The sequence below is a fragment of the Pan troglodytes genome, chromosome 2 (genome assembly GCF_028858775.2).
Source record: "Pan troglodytes isolate AG18354 chromosome 2, NHGRI_mPanTro3-v2.0_pri, whole genome shotgun sequence".
Taxonomy (NCBI): Eukaryota; Metazoa; Chordata; class Mammalia; order Primates; family Hominidae; genus Pan; species Pan troglodytes.
The window spans coordinates 185,641,032-185,661,693 of NC_086015.1; the positions used below are offsets into that span (position 1 = coordinate 185,641,032).

The 20,662-nt window shown below is 38.0% G+C and overlaps 1 long non-coding RNA gene across 1 annotated transcript in view; it reads right to left on the bottom strand.

The window, feature by feature from the left end:
- The window catches only part of LOC134809533 (uncharacterized), a 39,738-nt gene extending 19,488 nt beyond the window's left edge, over positions 1-20,250 (bottom strand). The window contains exons 1-2 of the long non-coding RNA XR_010155466.1: positions 20,082-20,250; positions 5,324-5,403 (exon numbers count right to left, since the gene is read on the bottom strand). This is a non-coding gene — a long non-coding RNA (uncharacterized LOC134809533). The remainder of the gene's footprint in view (positions 1-5,323; positions 5,404-20,081) is intronic.
- Positions 20,251-20,662: the final 412 nt, after the last annotated feature.

The following is a 20,662-nucleotide window of genomic DNA, read 5'->3' on the forward strand; positions in this document are numbered from 1 at the left end:
CTTCTCCATGGGGACAATCTGGGTGTTGGAGACTCCTTTTCCAATTTTATGGCATAGTGCCCAGGGTGAGGTCTATGCCCAAGTGCGCCTGGGCGTCTCCTACCTGTTTTATGTTGTTTTCTTAGTTGCTCAGTGGGTAGGAGTCTCTCAATTGGTCTCTGACTTTCTCTCAGAGGGAATGGATCCGTGGATAGATGTTTACTCAGTGCTTCTGTGGGTGGAGGGAGACTCAGAAGCTTCTACTTGCCATGCTGGTGGTGTCACTCTCTTGACTACAGTTTTAAACCTGAACTTTTGGCTTTACTTGAGCCAAAGCCAGTGCTCAGTTGTTGAAATATGCAACAGTCTTATAGTACATTCAGGAAAACATTTGTTTTCACATGGCCTCTGGCATGTTTCATACCTTTATTCATAGCACCCTGGTAGCTGAGGTCTCTTTCTCTCCTTTTCTTTCTTTTCTTTCTGTCATTTTAAAATCATTTTCTTTTGTTTTTATATCTTTCTTTCTTTCTTTCTTTTTTCTTTATACTTTTTTATGTTTTCCCCTCCTTTCTGTTCTCCCCTTTCTTCTGTGTCTCCTCCTTCTGTCATTTGTTAGTATTTTCTTTTATGGAGACAATTCTAAGAAACATATTTTTAAAGTCAGCAACATTAGCTCTAGTATTAACACTATAGCTAGCATGAATTGAGAACATGCTAAATGCCAGAATTATCTCATTTATCCTTATTGTAACCCAATGAAAGAGGTGTAATTAATATTTTCATGTTAAAGGAGAAAACTGAAGCTTGAATTATCATCTGGAATCCTTAAGTTAATCATTCCACAGAGCCATGATGGCATCTTGGATCCCCTGGTATAAGAAACGCCTTAGTCTCTTTACCCAACTGGATTTGAAAGTTCTCAGTATTCTCTTTCCCATAGTGTATATTTACTTTTTTTTCTTTTTTTCTTTTTTTTGAGATGAAATTTTGTTCCTGTTGCCCAGGCTGGAGTGCAATGGCTTGATCTCGGCTCACTGCAACCTCCACCTCCGGAGTTCAAGCGATTCTCCTGCCTCAGCCTCCTGAGTAGCTGGGATTACAGGCATGTGCCACCACGCCTGGCTAATTTGTATTTTTAGTAGAGACAGGGTTTCTCCATGTTGGTCAGGCTGGTCTCGAACTCTCATCCTCAGGTGATCCGCCCACCTCAGCCTCCCAAAATGCTGGGATTACAAGTGTGAGCCACCATGCCTGGTGTATATTTACTCTTTTAAAGGAATTGGCTTAAGACCATCTCATGCTGAGTCCAATGGGCTCAAGTATTTACCCTGTTACCACAGGGTAAATACTTTTAAAAGGCCTTTCATTGGTTCTCTGACCTATTAAGTAAGAGTTATTATGGTAAAAAGCACCAAGTGGAAGCTCCCATAATTTCACCCCATACCTTAGCTAAGATAGCAAACTAGATGCAACCATATGATCCAGCAATCACGTTTCTTGGTATTATCCAATGGAACTGAAAACTCATGCCCACACAGAAACCTGTATATGAATGTTTATAGCAGCCTTATTTATAATTGCCAAAACTTGGAAGCAATAAAGACATCCTTCAATAGGTAAATGGATAAATAAACTGTGGTACATCCAGACAATGCAATATTATTTAGTGCTAATTAGATACATGCATAGCACAGGTAGAAGAGAAGGCCTATAAAGATTCAGGTGTCTGACATATCAACAAACATTTTTTCCTTTTATTTTATTATAAACATTTCAAACGTACAGAAAAGTTGAGATAGCTTTACAGTGAACTTCTGAGTATTCACCATCTAGATTTTTATCGAGAATTTAAAAATTTTTTAATTTATTTCAATAGGTTTTTGGGGAACAGGTAGTGTTTGGTTACATGAATAAGTTCCCCAGTGTTGATTTCTGAGATTTTGGTGCACCCATCACCCGAGCAGTGTTCACTGTGCCCAATGTGTAGTCTTTTATCCCTAGCAACCCCCCACCCTTTCCCCTGAGTCCCCGAAGTCCAGTGTATTATTCTTATCCCTTTGCATCCTCATAGCTTAGCTCCCACATATGAATGAGAACATATGATGTTTGGTTTTTCATTCCTGAGTCCTAACTCAGGACTTAGAATAAGTCACCAATTGGTGACTTAGAATAATAGTCACCAATTCCATCCAGGTTGCTGCAAATGTCATTATTTCATTCCTTTTTATCGCTGAGTAGTATTCCATGGTATGTTTGTATAGATATATATACACACACATACATAGATATACCACATTTCCTTTATCCACTTGTTGATTGGTGGGCATTTGGGCCGGTTACATACTTTTGCAATCGCAAATTGTGCTGCTGTAAACGCGCATGTGCAAGTATCTTTTTCGCACAATGGCTTCTTTTCCTCTGGGTAGATACCCAATAGTGGGATTGCTGGATCATATGGTAGTTCTACTTTTAACTCTTTAAGGAATCTCCACAATGTTTTCCATAGTGGTTGTACTAGTTTACATTCCCACCAACAGTGCAAAAGTGTTCTCTTTCCACCGCATCCAGGCCAACATCTATTTTTTTTTTATTTTTGATTATGACCATTCTTGAAGGAGTGAGTTGGTATCACATTGCAGTTTTGATTTGCATTTCCCTGATAATTAGTCGTATTGAGCATTTTTCCATTTGCTTGTTGGCCATTTGTATATCTTCTTTTGAGAATTGTTTACTCATGTCCTTAGCCCTCTTTTTGATGGGATTGTTTGTTTGTTTGTTGCTAATTTGTTTGAGTTTGTTGTAGATTCTTGATATTAGTCCTTTGTCAGATGTATAGATTGTGAAGATTTTCTCCCACTCCGTGGGTTGCCAATTAACTCTGCTGATTATTTCTTTTGCTGTGCAGAAGCTTTTTAGTTTAATTAAGTCCCATCTATTTATCTTTGTTTTTGTTACTTTTGCTTTTGTGTTCTTGGTCATAAAATCTTTGCCTAAGCCAGTGTCTAGAAGGGTTTTTCCAATGTTATCTTCTAGAATCTTTATGGTTTCAGGTCTTAGATTTCAGTCTTTTATCCATCTTGGTTGATTTTTGTATAAGGTGAGAGATGAGAATCCAGTTTCATTCTTCTACATGTGTCTAGCCAATTCTCCCAGCACCATTGGTTAAATAGGGTGTCCTTTTCCTACTTTATGTTTTTGTCCGCTTTGTTGAAGATCAGTTGGCTGTAAGTATGTGGGTTTATTTCTGGGCTCTCTATTCTGTTCCATTGGTCTATGTGCCTATTTTTATACCAGGATCATGCTGTTTTGGAGACTATGACCGTAAAGTATAGTTCGAAGTCGGATAATGTGATGCCTCCAGATTTGTTCTTTTTGCTTAGTCTTGCTTTTGCCACCTAGATTTTATAATTAACATCTTACCACACTTGCTTTATCATATTTGATGAACTGTTTAGGAGTCCAAGAATCTGGGGCATGTCTAAGATAACATCTCTGAAATAAAAAATAAGTTGATTCATCTCACATTCCCCACCACTAAGAAAAAGACAGAGTGTTTAGTCATCTCTTTTGGATTTCAGAGACAGCATATACTGCTCTGAGGAGTACTACTGTTTATTTGTTGGGTAACTTGGAAGGCTCACAGTTTCAATGGCATTCAGAGCAAAAAGAAGGCTCAACATCAAATCCAGGCAGCACTGCAAACTGCCTTACTCTTCAAACTATATAATCAGCAGTACGGCACTACCCATATCCATGGTGAATATATTGATCCATAGTAAACACGGGTGTAGGGTCTCTGGAAAACGCCAATACAAAACCAGAGCAGAAAGGTCCTTTGTATTTTGGAGCAAGACCGCATCTTCTGTAGCATGAACTACATTCGTTTTTTGCAAAGCAGCCCCTGGCTGCTACTGAGCCTTTACAGAGACTGTCTGACTGAATGGCTATGTAAGTTTTGCTGCCCATAATGAACTGGCCTTTTAGATCTACCAAATCATAATGACAGACAAATACAGCAGCAATCCATCCCAGTATAGAAGCGATTAAAAATCAGGACCAAGCAGAGCCAGAGAATACAAAAATGCTACATGAGCAGGACTTCCGATACTCACACCACCTAACTCTATGTCATCAATATCTGAACATCAACTCACAACTAAAATCTTGTTGAGGGCATGGGAAGTATTTATACAGTCAGCTGATGGAAGAAAAAAAAAATCTCGGTCTCAGTTCACAGCTGGGTTGTATACACTATGTCAGTACAAACTGAAAATGGACTTCTGTTGCACCATAGCCCCACTTAGGGATGGATCTAAATGTCGGTTGTGAGGGACAGTCCTTCCAGTGGACAGAGCTGAGAGCAGTAAATTTGATTATTTACTTTTTATGTAAGAAGAAGTAGCTTAAGAAGGACATACATGGACTCCTGAGTATTGGCAAACAGCTTGGTTGGTTGGTCAGGGCCTGAAAGGAACCAATTTGGAAGATCAGAGAGGAAAAAATTGTCTAGAGAAGCAAGTGACAGACCCATTGAAGTGGGCACAGATCTCATGCTACTGCCCACCAGAGAATATCAAAGTCAGAGGAGACACCAAACAACCAGGATGACTCATGCTGTGGATGTCAGACAGCCACTGTCCTTGACCACCCAATGTGCTTATCCATTAGGTCCAATAATGAAATACCAACGGTAACAGGAATAGAGGCTGTGCATGGAAGAACCCAACAGTCTGGGCTCCCACTTATTAAGGCTGCTGTTGAATACACAATGTGCCAAACTGTTAACAACCTGGCATGAATCCTTTGATAAAGCAGCGAAACCTAAGATCAGCCAAACACTCGGTAGCAGGTTGATTACATCAAATCCCTTCCACTCTGGAGGGAGCAATGATTCATCCTTACTGGAGTCGATACTTACTCCCATATGGCTTTGATATTCCTGTCTGTCATGTCTGACAGCACCACCATTCAAAGGCATATAATGTGCCTTGTTGATTATATGGATTCCCATATATTATCACTAAAAATCAAGGGTTCCATTTTACAGAGAAAAGTTTGCAACAATCAATTCATGACCAAATGATTAATTATTTCTACTATATAGTGCATCACCTGAAAAAAATTCACCTACTTATAATGATGGAATTGCTTGTTAAAGGTTCACCTAAGGTGCTAACTCAGGGCAAAGACCTCTGTGAAGTTGGGACGTTGTCCACCAAGAACAAATATATTAATTAAACAAATAGTGATGTTATGCCCCCAGTAACTAAAATAAACAGGTCTATGTAGTTGTTTGACCCTCTCACCATCATTCCCAGTGGATTCTCAGTGGTCTACTTACAGAATGTGTGCTTCTTGTCCCTGTACCTTTAGGTTTTATAGGATTCAGAGGTCCTGATACCCAGAGGAGTACTGCTTTCACTGAAAGGAAATGATAAGAATCTCAATGAGGCGGAAACTATGATTACCGCCTGCCTCTACTTTGGGTTCCTCATGCCAGTGACCTAACAAGCAAAGAAAGGAGTTACTATAGTTTCGGGAGGTAAGCAAATGTGATTATCTTGAGGAGTAGGGTTTCTTACCATACAATGAGAACAGACAGAATCTGGAATACGGGGATTCACTGGGGGTCTCTGGGTACTTCTATGCAAAGTGATACTGGTCAATAGCCAATTTTAGCAATCACAGCCCAGTAAGGACAAGGAAGCTAAGAGCTCAGATCCCTCAAGGATGGAGATGGCATGCCACCAAGCAGGCAGTCTAGAGGAACTGAAGTGCTGGGCAAGGGTGAGGGAAATCTAGAATGGGTGTTGGAGAAGCTAGATGATGAATACCAATTATAACCTCAGATTCAGTTGCAGCAGTGGAGATTGCAGCTTATTACACTAATACTTTGTATTAAGCTCCTTTTTGGAGTGATTGCAGCTGCCAACACTTTGAAGACTCAGTGACAAATTGGTCTTAACATATGCAGAGAATGGATTGAATCAGATGCCTCTCACGTTCTGCCTCACTTCCTCTCAGTCTTATTTCAGTTGCCATTTGCAGTTGTAGCTGTGGTGAACAATTACTTGGTAAAAGGGGTAAAGAGTTCCAATACTGACCACATATTTCCTCAGGCATATCATTGGCCTGCTGTGGCATTTTTCAGGTACTGAAGAAGTGGGATACCCACAGGAGTTTACTGGGCATGGATGCATGCATAGCTCAAGTGCAGGGGAGATCACCACCCAAGGCAACCCTCAATGGGTGATGTGAGCCAATGACAATTGCTTCTACCTATTGATTCCTTGGGTCACTTCCTGAAAAAACTACCTGAATGCAAGCTCTTTTCTCAATCTCTGCTTTCCAGGGTAAACCAGGGTAAGAAAGAAGCCAATGAAAGTCCACACAGCTCTTGCAAATAAGATATAAAATGCTGCAGAGCTGAGCACCATGGCTCACGCCTGTAATCCCAACACTTTGGGAGGCTGAGGTAGGAGGATCACCTGAGCCCAGGAGTCAAGTTCAACATAGTGGAACCCCATCTCTACACAAAACAAAATTTAAAAATTATCCAGGCATGGTGGTGCATGCTTATAGTCCCAGCTATGCGGGAGGCTGAGGCAGGAAGATGGCTTGAACCCAGGAGGTTGAAGTTGCAGTGAGCTGTGATTGTGCCACTACTGCACTCCAGCCTGGGTGACACAGTGAGACCCTGCCTCAAAAATAAATAAATAAATAAATAAATAAAATAATAAAATGCTGCAGAAAACAATAAAAACTTTCACTCTGCAAACGTGCTGGTTTCAAGGGTAACAGAAAATATAATTTTTGACTCATTCTAGCCAATTCCTCTATTATCATAAGCCAAAAGTTAGGATAAATACATTCCCTTACAAATTCCTCCTCACCAAAAGTTATTAAAGAGAAATTACTATAGGAAAGAGAGTATATTTTGTATTTGTTTTCTATTGCTGCTGCAACAAATTATCAGAAACTTGGTGGCTTAAAACATAAATTTATTATCTTACAGTTCTATAGGTTAGAAGTTCAGCACAGGTCTCACTGGGCCAAAATCAAGGTGTCAGCAGAGGTGAATTCCCTTCTGTAGACTCTGGGGGACAATCTGTCTTCTTGACTTTTCCAGTTTCTGATGGCTTCCTGCTTTTCTTGGCTTATGATGCCTTCCTCCATCCTCAAAACCAGCAATGGGAGATCAACTTCTTTTCACATCATATCACTCTGACCCCTCTTCAGTCTTCTTCTTCTACTTTTAAAGACTTTTGCAAGTATACCAGGTCTGCCCAGATAATCCAGTATAATCTCTCTATCATAAAATCACCAAATTAGCAACCTTAATTTTAGCTACAATCTTAGCTTCCCTTTGCCATGTAATGTAACATACTCATAGGCTCCAAGGATTAAGACACGGACATATTTGGAGTAGGGTGGAGAGCATTATTCTGCCTATCACAATATTAAAGAAAGAGAAAGTTTATAAATTTCCTTTTAGGTCTACTGTCATATTTACTTTAGACCCAAACTCTCATTCAATTTAATCCAACTTCAATTTCTTGGCTGTACTTTTATTGACTTACAACATTTGATTACATCAAGTCCGTGAGTCTATTTTCATTTTGTAGGTGAACAGAATGGGATATGAAAAGCAAAAGCCAGAAATTACCCCCCCAAAAAATGGGGGAGGGAAGGAAGGAGGGAAGGGGGGGGAGGGAGGAAGGAAGGAAGGAAGGGAGGAAGGAAGGAAGGAAGGAAGGAAGGAAGGAAGGAAGGAAGGAAGGAAAAAACTTAGATTTTATTTTTAGGTAAGAAAAATATGCTTAGCTACTCAAGCTTAAGGTCATCGGGTTGGAGAAGGCTGTCCCAGGAGGAAGTACTCATCTGCTTGAAATTAATCTCTTTTAAACTCAAAGTTCTGATGAGAGATCCTGTTTGTCACAACTAGTCAAAACTCTAGTCAAGTAGTAACTTTTACTAGCATTATTTGTTAAAAATAATAATAATGAGAGAACTCATTATTTAAAAATCATAATGTAAATTACTTGCATCTTGTCTTTCCAGCTCAAATTTTCTTGATCATGATATTATGGACAATATTAAAGAGTAGATGGTAGACTATAACATCTCCTAGAAAAACAAAAGGGCATGAACTGATAAAATGTATCTTATAGGCATCTTCAGTAATTACCATTCATTGTTCTCATGTGAATTGTTCATATTTTGTAGCCTCCCAAATCTGATCTGTTAGATTAAATGTGATGAAACGCTTCAGTTGACAACATGTAATATTTTATTTTACTATTGATCTCAATCCATGTGATTAAGAGTAATTTTGTAAGACATATTTCTTTTGTACTAGTAAATCCAACAAAAGTGATAAAGAAATGGCAGGGAGGCGACATCCTGAATATGCATTTGGCACTTCAAAACAAATGGATTGTTAAAAAGTTATTTGAGATTAGTTGAGCATGAGTAGGTATTTATTGCTTTCTTTTTGGCCAGAAACTTGTTAGTGAAATAAGGCTAATGGTAGAAATATTTCCTCTTGTAAAGCATAATCATCTCTTCTTGAGAAGACTGGTTTTAAAATATCCTAGTGCTTTTAGATATTGTACCTTTTTGGTTATGCCAAATATTAGTTCCCTTTGGAAAGCCGGTAATATGAAAAATGATGTCACTCATCATTAGTACAGAGGATTAAGGAGAAAACTGGAACAAGAAAGATGTTTCAGAAAGGGAAATCAGTGTCTGAGTCTGTGTTGTACTATGCCATTCCCCACCTAATTAAGTGATTTACTTCCTTTTGAAACTATGAATTTCCACTCCAGAAAGCATCTATTTATAAAGAACCCTTTTCTCTGCCTCACTCTCAAATTATTTCTTTTTTTTCTTTTTAGTTGTCCTTATTTCTATCAGCAAAAAAAAATCTATTGATAATCAAATATTAAGACCAAAAAAGAAGTTGGCCATATTTACAACTAATCATACTTGTAAAGGGAAACTGATGGAGACTACCTGAAATGAAAAGTATTTAAAATCAGAAAATTTGGGTTTTTTTGTGATTTGGAGGATCAGGAAGGAAACTATTGGGGAACTATATGCATGCATTATACAAATGATCTTTGGAACCTATATTTACTATTCCATTCTTAAAGAACATTTATCCTTATAAACATTATTAAATAAATTTAAAAAGCAAGCAGATCCATTTCTTATTTACTTAAGGGTCAAGTTCTTGAAAAGTAAAAGGAAATTAAATTATAATTAATTTTGTCCAGATGAAATAAATGTAAAACAGGTAACATATTTCAGTTGAGGACAATGTGAATTGTCCCATTTTCCATATTTCCTTAATATAAGCAGTAACGGAAAGGTTTTAGAGAAAATAAAACATGAAAAAAATTTGTCATAAATTGCATTTTAAAAGTCACCGGTAATCTCTAGTCAATCTGCAGACAACGGTAGCATCTTTAGCTCTTTTACTTTTCATCATATCCATTAAAGAAATTCTCAAACATGAAGTCTTTGACATATATTTGTTCACCAAATTCTAATGAATATCCCTAGGCACAATAAGTAGTACACTACAAGGAGGAGATTTATTTTACCCAGGAAGAAGGCAAGGTTAGTGAATTTCTTACATTGTATAGTGGTCTGTCCACAGAACCCTCTAATTTCTACAATCTTACTTGACAAACTCTCTACAAACTTGATATCACCAGGAAGACACCCCCATCCATAATTACAGAAGAAGCAACCTAAGTTGCTTCTAAGTGAACCTAAGAAGTCTTAGTTACTTACCAAATAAGTGCACATTTAAATATGAACCCTGTGTTTTATCCAACTCGCTAGGTAATTGCTCAGAGAACTCATTATCTAAAGACATAGTAGCCATTAAAAACACAAATACACCTAAAAAAGGCATAGATAAAATTCATATGTAACAAACCTCTGATGGGTGTTATTTTGTGTGTAGCTATTTAGTTCCTCCTTTAACATCAAAATAATTTCCTTTACTAGATATTTTTCATGTTCCATAGTAAAAAACCATTTACCATGTTCTGGTAAAAACCATTATATTTGCCACGTGATATCTTCCATCAATTTTAGCAGGAGAGTTCTTTAAACATAAGACACATATAATTCTTTTGGTGAGGAAGTAGAAAATTACACTACTATATATTCTTGCTATATTTATTTGAATTAATCATAGTGTATTAGTAATGCGAACATGAAGCATACCTTAATACCAGTACTGACATCTATCATAACATCTGCATTGTATATAGGGGCTTGTCTGTATGTAAAGATTTAATATAACAATCTTCATGGATTCCCATTTCTATTAGAATTATCAGATTAGGAGGTTGGCTGATTTCCATTTCCAAACATCTCCATGTTAAAAAAAAATATTTGTACGTTATGATTACTGCCCTTTGTGGTTGTGAGAGTTTTAAATTCAGAATAATATCACCAAATCCCAGCTAGTCAAAACACTGAAAAATGCACACTGCTCTCTAGGATTAATAATAATAAATTCCATGTAATGAATGTCTTTTACTGAGTGCAAACACTAGTCAATTTATTTCATTTAACCCTCATCTCCCTGAGTAAACTCCTGAAGTAGGTGTCAATATCCCATTTTACAGATGATAAATATAAGACTTAGCAAACTCGTGTAACTTGCCCAAGAATACACAACTAATAAATGTTGAAGTTGGCATTCGACCAGAGTTAGGTAACTCAAAATTCTTGGACCACTAGTTTAAATTATTTTTTAAAATTATGTCAGCAATTATCATAGAAGTTTTTATAAGAAAGAGTTTTATTTACCATACTAAAATATCAGTGTAGCAAACCCAATTACTTCGAATTTCTCTGCAAGTGTCTTTTACACACTTTGAAACTATCCTCTCTTCTTAGAAGATAACCTAGTCTGTCTATATTTTAATTAAATGACAAATCACAAAAGAACTTCCAAACATTGGGTTCAAAACTGTATATAACAAGAGGCAAGAGATGTCCTGGAGCACATATATCATTCGCAATTTTGGCAGATAGCATTAAACCGCATCTTGTTGTAGTGAATCACACAGATATTAAGGAAGATGATCAGTTGAGAGGGACATGACTTTGCTTTCAAATCACGGTAAACCCATCAAAAGACTGCATGAAGTTCTGTAGCAAGTTACTCTAAGCAGGATAAAGCATGACCAACTTAAAGAACCATCAAACTAAATTTCAAAATTATAATAATCCCAAAGCACACATTTGTTGAAGACAGGGACACAATGTACAGTTTAGCAGAATGAGCAACCAGAGTCTTGCCATTTAATGATTTATTTTTTCAGATTTAGAAAGCATAAAGAAATTAGCAATGGGCTTTTGACTCACTTTGAACTGTAGGGCCAATATTATGGCTGGCAGGTATCCCCATGATAGGGACATGTTAGTGCCACAGCCCCACCCACAGACAGACATACTGTACCTGTTCTTTTCCTCCCAGTAGGTATGAGTGGCATCTCCCCTGAACATCCCTGAAGATAAGCTCTAGTTAACTGGTCTGGCCTTAAGCTCCCAGTTGGGGGATGCTGAGGTCTCCCACAGATTGAACTCTGGCCTAGTTTCAAGTAGAAATCCTGGAGTCAACGCTGAACAACAAAGCCACCTGAAAGGGGCAAAGGGAAAGACTGGGACAAATAATCTAGGTTCAATTCCTGTTCCTGTCCTTGCTAGTGTGCATTTTTGGAGAAATTACCCGACTCTTTGGAGTACGCGTTTGCTACTCTGTAAAATTACAATTGAATAATAAAAGCGTAAATGGTATTGTGAAGCTGATAGAATGCCAAAAGACTTAACATAGTGGGTTCTCAGTAATTTTTCTTTCCTTCTTTCTTCCTCCCTTCCTTCTTTCCTTCCTACATACCTGTCACTATATCTGAGGCTCTCCTCCTATCTGCTGGGTGGTAGGACCCAGGAGCTTTAAAGAAAGCACTTTTCTGTCATTTAAAGCTTGCACTCCTTAACCTCCTCATTTGGCTCCATGTCCACGTTTGCAGTTTACCTTTACTACTTCTAACCGAGGAAGTGAAAACTGGTAACCCTCCTTCTCAGTCTTTTTCTATGGAGCCCTAGGGTCATTGTGAGCAGGCCTGGGGAGGATTTTTTCACTAATGCTGAACTAAATGATGTATTAAATTGGGTGAGGGCTGCCTTCAGGTGAAGATGAAAAGTACCTTGGCTGCCCTAGGAGAGAATGCTTCCCCCAGGATGTTTTCAGCTGCACTTTTCCATTCCACTTTAAATAGCACAGGTGATAAGGACTTTATGTGCATAACCCTCTGAACCAGCCCAGCAGCCCAGTGTCACCTTCTGCTACAGAGAAAGAGAGAAGGGAAGGTTGTGCAAGAAGAGATGCTTTAGCTTTCCTTTCAATTTTTTTTTTCTTCCTCACTCCCCTATTGGAAGGAAAGAAAATACAAGCACAAAGAAGGTACCACTTATTTTACCAAAACTTCAAAAGACACCAAATCCAGGTCTCCAGGTAAGTTTCTGGAGTATTCCAGTTATCTTTGATTATAGTTCCAATTAGGATAAGTTTTGCTAAAATGAGTTAGGTATTTCTCTGTGCCTGCCATGGTCATATAATGGAGACAATCAGTCATTTACTGTACACATCAGTGCAGGACTGAGGGAAGGCTTTTAGAAGATGTGGGACTCCATCTTTTCAAAGGGTCAAAGGGCAGATAATTTCACAATAAAGGGCAGAGAGACTTGGACCTCAAGGTTATGGGAGAAAACCTGCTATCTGATCAGAGTGCAAATTGCTCCAAGGATTGGCTGTCAATCACAGAAGAATAAGTAGACCATTATATTTTACTGTCTGCTCCTTGCATAGACTAAATTAGAGCAGTTTGTGTACTTTTTGTCACTTTCTTTGTACTTTATGTTGTTAAAAAAATGAATATGGCATATATCCAGTTTTGCCATCAGAGCTTCAAATACAAAGAATATTGACAGAATATTTTTAATAATTTTTTTTAAAAATCTTCCCTGGCTATATAAGAGATAAAGCTGTTTTGTTGAACCATACAAATAGAAATTACAGGAATTAGCCATAAAAATATGGATACTGCCTACTTAAAGCTTACATATTTTTACAAATAAATGATAGAGCAGGGTTTAAATGCAGGTCTGTCCAAACTCATACCTCATAGAAAATTGTGAAAATTAAATACAACGAACTCTAAAAACTAACCTAGGGCAGTGCCTGGCATGCAATAAGCACCCAATAAAGAACACGCACACACACATTTCATTTCTGCATTTGTCCACAGGGCCCTACTCACTGTATACTCCGCACTCCATGGACTTTAAATACAGCTACCTAAGTGACACAGTAGCCCAGCAGCTGGTTAAACATCAGCAAGTAGAAATGACAGAATGGACAAAGAGGCTATAGAGAAAGGAAGGAATAGTTTTTAAGGTGTGCTACCTGGAGAAAAAGAAGGCTCTGTGAGGTAGCCTAGATGAGGATGGGGGAAAAGTTCTTTAAAAAAGACAACAGGTAAGGGAAATGGTACTGGCTTAGTGGCAAGTAGGAAGATTATAGGATGCAGTGTGCGACTGAGTTCTGCCAGCCACTAGACCTTACTAACAGCCTGTCTCTGAGTCTCTTTTTCTGCAGATGGAGGTCATAGGTGAAAAGAGGATATGTCGAAACCCTGAGTAGATGTACGACAGAAGTAGAAACAAAGTCTCCTCTTTGTTTGCCCTGGGATGTAGCCATATTTCCTTATGACCATATCCCCTGTCTGGCTTGCAGACTACTGTACAGTTTTTGCATTTTTTCTTCAGAAATGACTCACAAATGCTATATTATTTTACCTTCCCAAATTGCTTTCCATAAACCAAAAAAGGGGGGCTTGGAGCGATATTATAAACATGGCACATCTGTTTTTAATAAATCAAGAAGTATTATAAAATTTTTACTTTGGGGAAATATCCAGAATTTTTTCCTGAAGAAAAATTGTATCCATCTGGTCCCATGAGAGCTGGTTTTTACATTAAGGAATATTTGTTGGTTGGGTGATTGGAGAGTGGGAGTGGGGAAAAGGGGGAAGTTGTTAGATCCAACACTTATCGTTAAGTGGAGTTAGTTTCTAAAAATGTAGCATCCAGAAACTGGTGAGTAATCCTTCTTCGTAGTGCAATATTATGTCACCAGATCTGCTGAGCTAATGCACAATAAAATTAATCCTCCATTTCTGCAAATGCTGGTGATATGGCAATCACAGATGTGCTGAAATAGAAGTGTTCGTGCCAGGCAGAGTTCACGAGCCACAGATCTAGCCAATTGTCAAATTTCCGGCCCACACTTCACTCCAAGCCCACGCTATCTGAAGGGAGGAGGAAGTGGCTGAAGATTCACTTATCAGCTTTCCAGCCCTATCTCATCTCTTTCTCCAGAGTTGTTATTGCACATTTTTGCCATTATTTTACAATTTCCAGCCAACTTGGCAACATACTATTTATGAAGACAGTATGTGGTAGGGCTCGGGCAGAAGTGAAAGTAGGTAAGGGCAAAGAACTGACATTCATGGGCATGGGCATTAAATGGGGCCTTCTAGATTTAAATTTCCCAAAAACCTTGTGGAGCTGGTGTTACACTTCCAATTTTAGACTGGAAGAAACTGCCCAGTAAGCATACCAAAATCAGTACAACCCCAAGCTCTTTCCATTATACCATGTTGATCCAGTCAGCATGTCTATGCTTACATTCTTCTTCTGAATGATCCCTACTGATTTCCAAAAAGGAAGCACTAGGTGAAAGGAATTTAGGGTCAATCTAGTTTAATAACCCAGCCCAACAAATGGCAAAGTAAAGCAAAAGTTACCCTTAACTCACTGGTCCAGTCCATTGTGGCCGTTCATGACTATACTGCGATATCAATGGGGATCTTCTTTTCAGAATCTGGCCACATGCTCATGGAATCAACACCAAGCCCCTCAAAACTCCAGGAAAGGATTCTGATTGATTAAGCTTGGATCACAAGCCCACTTCCTGGCTAGAGAAAGACAGAATCCCTTGACCAATATAAGACCATATGCCAAGGAGAATTGGGTTGCTGTTACCAAAAAGCCAAAATAAAAGATAGCCACTAGAATGGTACTTATAGAAACCTGCAGTCACCCCGTCTGTTGTTTGAAATTTGTATTACCTCCCCCTCTCCAACAGGAAAATGGGAAACTAAACTCCATGAGGGCAGAGCCATTGTCTGTTTTGTTCCTCTCTCAAAACCAAACATTAGCACGGAGCCTGGTACGTGTAGGGCATGTAATAGACACATGTCTGCTATATGAATGGACCAGTCAAGATCTACATGTTGCCTGAAAGTCTCATCATGAGAAACTAAATGAATTAACTTTGGTGCCTACTTCAAACCAAGTGACTTGGAGGTCTCCCGTGAAACTTGTTCTTCTTTCAGTTGAATCTCAAAATTTATCATGACTCCTAGCAGGCCCTAGCAACAGTGAGGAAAAAGCTGCCCAGCAGTAGCTTTAGCCCTTCTGCAGAAGCAACACTCACCAATTCCGAGTGCTTGGATGGCCAAAATCACCCCAGTCAGATGAGCTTTAGCAGTTCTCCTTTCACTGAAAAATCATTAAACATCCTTTATTTTTAAATAAGAAGCTTAGCTACCATCTACAGTGCAATATCTCTGTTTCATGTATTTATGATGATTTTAGCTTGCGTCTGAATGTCATCGAGGAAAACCTCTTTTAATTGGGAGGTTGATACACTTTTTAAAAAGAAATTCAGAAAGCAAGGATTTCCCCCACCTCATTTTTATCAACCCACTACCTCCTGAAAATGTCATTTTTGTGTTTCTTCTTACTGCCTTTCTCTGAAGCTCTTTGAATTCAAGGAGAATGTCTTATTTCCTGTTATATCCGTAGCACCTAGTACAGTGCCTGGCACACAACTGATGCTCAATAAATAGTTGTACTTAATGAATAAGTACATCAGTATGGTTTTTCTTTAAATCAATGTCCAATATATATAACCAATTGTTGAATGCCAGCTCTATGCCAGTCAGGGCACTGTTAGAAACCTAGAGGGAATGTGTGTTTGATGCTTTTGTTAACCAACATAGATTTTGTGTTTTTTCTCAAAGACTCACTGTAAGTAGAATCTACAGTGAGAAAACACTAGTAAGGGAAAAAAACAGGTTGTCTACTAAAGTCATTTAACTTGCTTAAATGGCCTCTTTGGGGCAGGACCACGTGATGACTTTCATGGGCTCCAGGCGTTTTGCCGTCATCCCTTCTTCCAAAAAATAATTAAAAGTTATACTTTACAATTCTACTGGTATAAAGATGAAAATAAAGCAAACTGAATTCATCATCATCATATATTCATTATCATTCCGTTCATTTTTCTTCTTTGTTTTAAATGTAATTAAAACATTAAAAGTACCACGGGCCCCATAAACACTGCCTGCTGCACCTAATGGATAAGTCAGCCCTGCCTTGGGGGCCACTTGAACAGTACTATTTCCTAACCAGAGCAAGTTCTCCTCCTCCCTCCTTTTCTGATGGAATAAAGCTTCACCCCAAGGGGCTGATCTAGGCTTTCTAGTTAGAATCCTAACTCAGAAGACCTCTCCTTTTCTTGTCTAATATAAGAATACTATGCTGAGACCTAAGGGGGAAAAGCCTGCCTGCATTAACCTTCTACCAGTTCCGAATCATGCTGACTCTTATCTTTTCTGTTGCTAAGCTGTGGGACTATTATGCCTCCCCAACACTGCAGAGCCCTCCTCTTGTTTATGTAAAGACTCCAATTAAGCCAGAAATAGAATTTCGCACTGCAGACGTCGTTTAAAAAATGTTAAGACATTCAGGCCTGTGTTCCTGTTCATTATTCTCTGCTGAAACCTAATATTAGTAACAGCATGTACAGAGGACCTGGACCATGAATTAAAAATGAAGTACTTGTACTGGAAAATACGTGAGTACCTAGTTACTTTATTTGGCAGGCACCTGTGAGGACAGGAGTTTGCTCTGTCTTACACAGCACTCTCAGTGACAGTTTTGCAGAATAAAACTAGAAATCAGTTATTTCCAAAGGATTACCTGCAGGGGAAAAGATAATCAAACATTAATCTACCACCTACACTCTTCCCTGCTCCAATGCCATAGACACAGGGTTCCTCAGAAAAGTTCTGGTCCAAACCACTTCTTTTCTGAAACTTTGACTTTCCTAAAGCACTTAGTCCTGTTGATATTTTAACATGAGTAATGTCAATTATTTCTTCATCTAGTTTACCCCACCACGGGGAGTAAAAACCTCCTAAGGACAAAGAAAGACTTGTATCTCTATTCGATCTCTAGAAAATGTGGGAGAACAGTTATGAACAGAGTTCCTAGATTAAATCCAATGTAGACTGAAATTCTATCTCTATGGCTCACCATATAACCGAAGCATGATCGTGAGCAAATCATTTATCTTCTTGATCCTCAGTTTCTCCTTCTGTAAAATGCAATAATTACCTTCTCGAATTAATGTGAGGATTAGGATAAATGTAGAGTGCTCAGTACAGTGTGGTATGCCGTGAGCACTACATAAATGGTAGCTGCTATTATCATTATCGTTGTTATCATATCTCATTACTTTCTTTGTATCCCTATCCTGTAGCATGGTAATTAGTACATACTAATGTTTGTTGTGTAAGTCACAGAATAGAGTTCATGCAATTATTTGATCCAAGAAGAAGGACAATTTGTTTTGTGTATTTGCCTTGGTTCTTCTTTGTTGTTGTTGTTGTTTGTTTGTTTGTTTGCCTTGGATTTTAACAAGATTGGTTTTCACCTGAGTTTTCTCCTTCTTTAGTGCATCATCCCTGCTTCCTGAAAGCATTGTTAAATACCTGATAACAATTTATCAAGGATATTTTTCATTTCTGATGGATTTTACTATATTGAAACAAATTCCCAGCCAGAAACTATCATAGCTCCTCTTGTAGCAATCAAGAGAAATGTAAATCTGAACATGAAAATAGGTTTGTGTACAGAGGTGTCAAGCTTTTGGTTCTGTATATGTTACTGCAACTTTAAGGATTATTTGGTTTATTTCTTGCAAGGCAACTCACTCACCTGTCCCCAAAGACCAGGTTTTTTGTTGCTTCCTGCACATGTAAAAAAAAAAAAAATGCCTTTCTACATCTGCAGAAAACAAGTCGTTGTTGTCATCACTATACTTGCCCTGTGAAACCTTAGCAAGGGGATAGAGTTACACATTCCGCTCCTTTTAAGAGGAGCAGAGTATTTCAGCTCCATCGATGGGGAGTTGCATCCAGTGGCTCTAATAACCTTGGCTTTTAAGTTTTGTGGATTTAGACATTAAATTATGTTTTAAAATATAACAAAATCCAAAATAGTTTTCAAAACCAAAAAAAAAGGATGAAACAAAAATCAAGGAGTTAGAATGATCTCTGATGAAAACCAATTCATAGAGAAAGGTCTAGTTTCTGTTTTTGTTTTCTTTTAAGCTATTACATAACTGATTGTAGTATGTGGTACAGGAAATAATTTTGCCCATGCACCTGCACAGAAAAACCCAAATCAACGAGTTTGCTTCAGCCATCAATCTGCGGGACCAAAAGCTAAGCCTGAAAGCAAAGGTGAAATAAAATACGAAAATTGCACAGCAGCCGCAGAGGAGTCAGCTATCCAGAGGCCCTGCTGAAACCCCATCTTTAGGGTAGAGTTTCAGACACATTTTGATGTTTTGGTCACCTGACCCAAGCTCTGGAGCCCAATTGGCCTCCAAATTTACAGGCTAAGTAATGATGTAACTAGAGTGTGTGGGAACCAGGAGGATGAGACAGATACAATTTTTCCCAGTCGTTTATTAGACTTGGCTACTAATTCTGCTTGTTCTTCAGTTTGACTACTGGTTATCAGGAAATTTGAACTACTTAAAGAACATAATCAGTTTATCTATAACCAGGGCAGAATTTAGTCACATTCATGTAAAATTAAACTACAGTAACAGAAAATAGTAATTTGTGAAATTCAACTATTTATATTTGAATTTGATAGCAGATATATTTTAATGTATCTATATTTTATTTTTCTGTACTCTTTTTTCACTAAACATTATTTACAATATCACTTATAATATCATTCTTATGTTGCCTAAGAAAGAAATCCATCAAAATAAATATGTTGGTTTATCCACGATTTTTCTAACCCTTTTCTTAATCTTACAGCATTTTTGTCTAAACAGAATAAATGTTTATACTCAAGTAATTTGTCACTATGGTAACTTTTGGCCTTTAAAATGCTGACACTATATCAGAGACAACCAAGAGAAGAAATTATCCTTGTTCGACAAGTAAGCAGAACCAGTTTGGCAAACTTCAGGATGCCTAGGGATGAAAAGCGTTTGTTGTTCTAGAAATACTACTTCACGTCAGGAAAATGAGACCATATCTTGGTTTCATGACAAAAACAGGAGCTGTAATGCTGATAGCAAAACTTAAAGATTGAAGACATTTTTCCTCTAAATTTCCTATAACACTTCCCTCCCCACTCCCAAGAAATCATGTAAGTAATTTCTAATACTCACACAATATTATTTTTCTAATGTGTAGGCATGAGTTTGTAATAACTTTTCTGACTTGTAATCCTAAATCCCTTGAAGATAGTCTTACAGTTGTACCTCACAAGACTTTATCCAACAGAAAATGTAATATGTCTCCAAATGGAATGGTATGGCTATTTATAATGAACTCCCTGTATATTTTTTAAATTAAAGGATGTTATATTTTGCTGTCATTCATACGCATAGGAAGTATTTCCCATTCTCAAAATATTTAATCTAGTTAGCAAATATCTTTAGGAAAGAAATCTCTAAAAATCCTTCTTTATCACTCCCCTTGTTTAAGTGTGTATCATGCCAAACACACACACAGTAGATATGGTGTCTGATATCTTCTGAAACCTGTTGGGGACTATATGAAACATTAATGGGGATTAGTGTTAGAACTGGTGTAAACATAGCAAACAATCTGCTGAAAGTGCATACTCACATTTCCATATGTTATGCAGTAAGCGGAGTCATTTAAGAAGCGAGGTACTCAGGGAGATGGTGTTCAGGTAGTGAGTATTTGGCTGGTGAAAAGTAAACACACCCTGGATGTATTTACTCCATAGCACCAGCATATACATATCTACCCGACTCCAGTCCTTAAGCTTCTCCTCAAGAGACAAGTCAAGATTGAGATACGCAATTTCACTACACAAAGCTTCTAAAACATAGATAAAAATGATTTAGTACTTCCAGGTGCACTGTAATTCTTGGCAGAAAAAGTTAATTCCAGGTGTGTAATCTCCTAAAGAAATCTGTTGTCAAAGCTGGATAAAACCATCACATTCGAAAAATAAAAGTTCACCTATGAACAAAGTATAAGGTATGGCTAGGAAAACTCTCTGCTCTATGTAGAAATTAAAGCATAAAAGTGAAACTCCCTTTTACTTATGTAAACATTGCTGGGCTTTGGGCATCATTTCAAAAGAGGTAGAGCCGAACATGCGTGAGCATATAGAAATATGACATACTCTCGGTGGGAGGTTTGGGGTGGGGTTCTAGTGCCAAGCCAGACTCTAACAC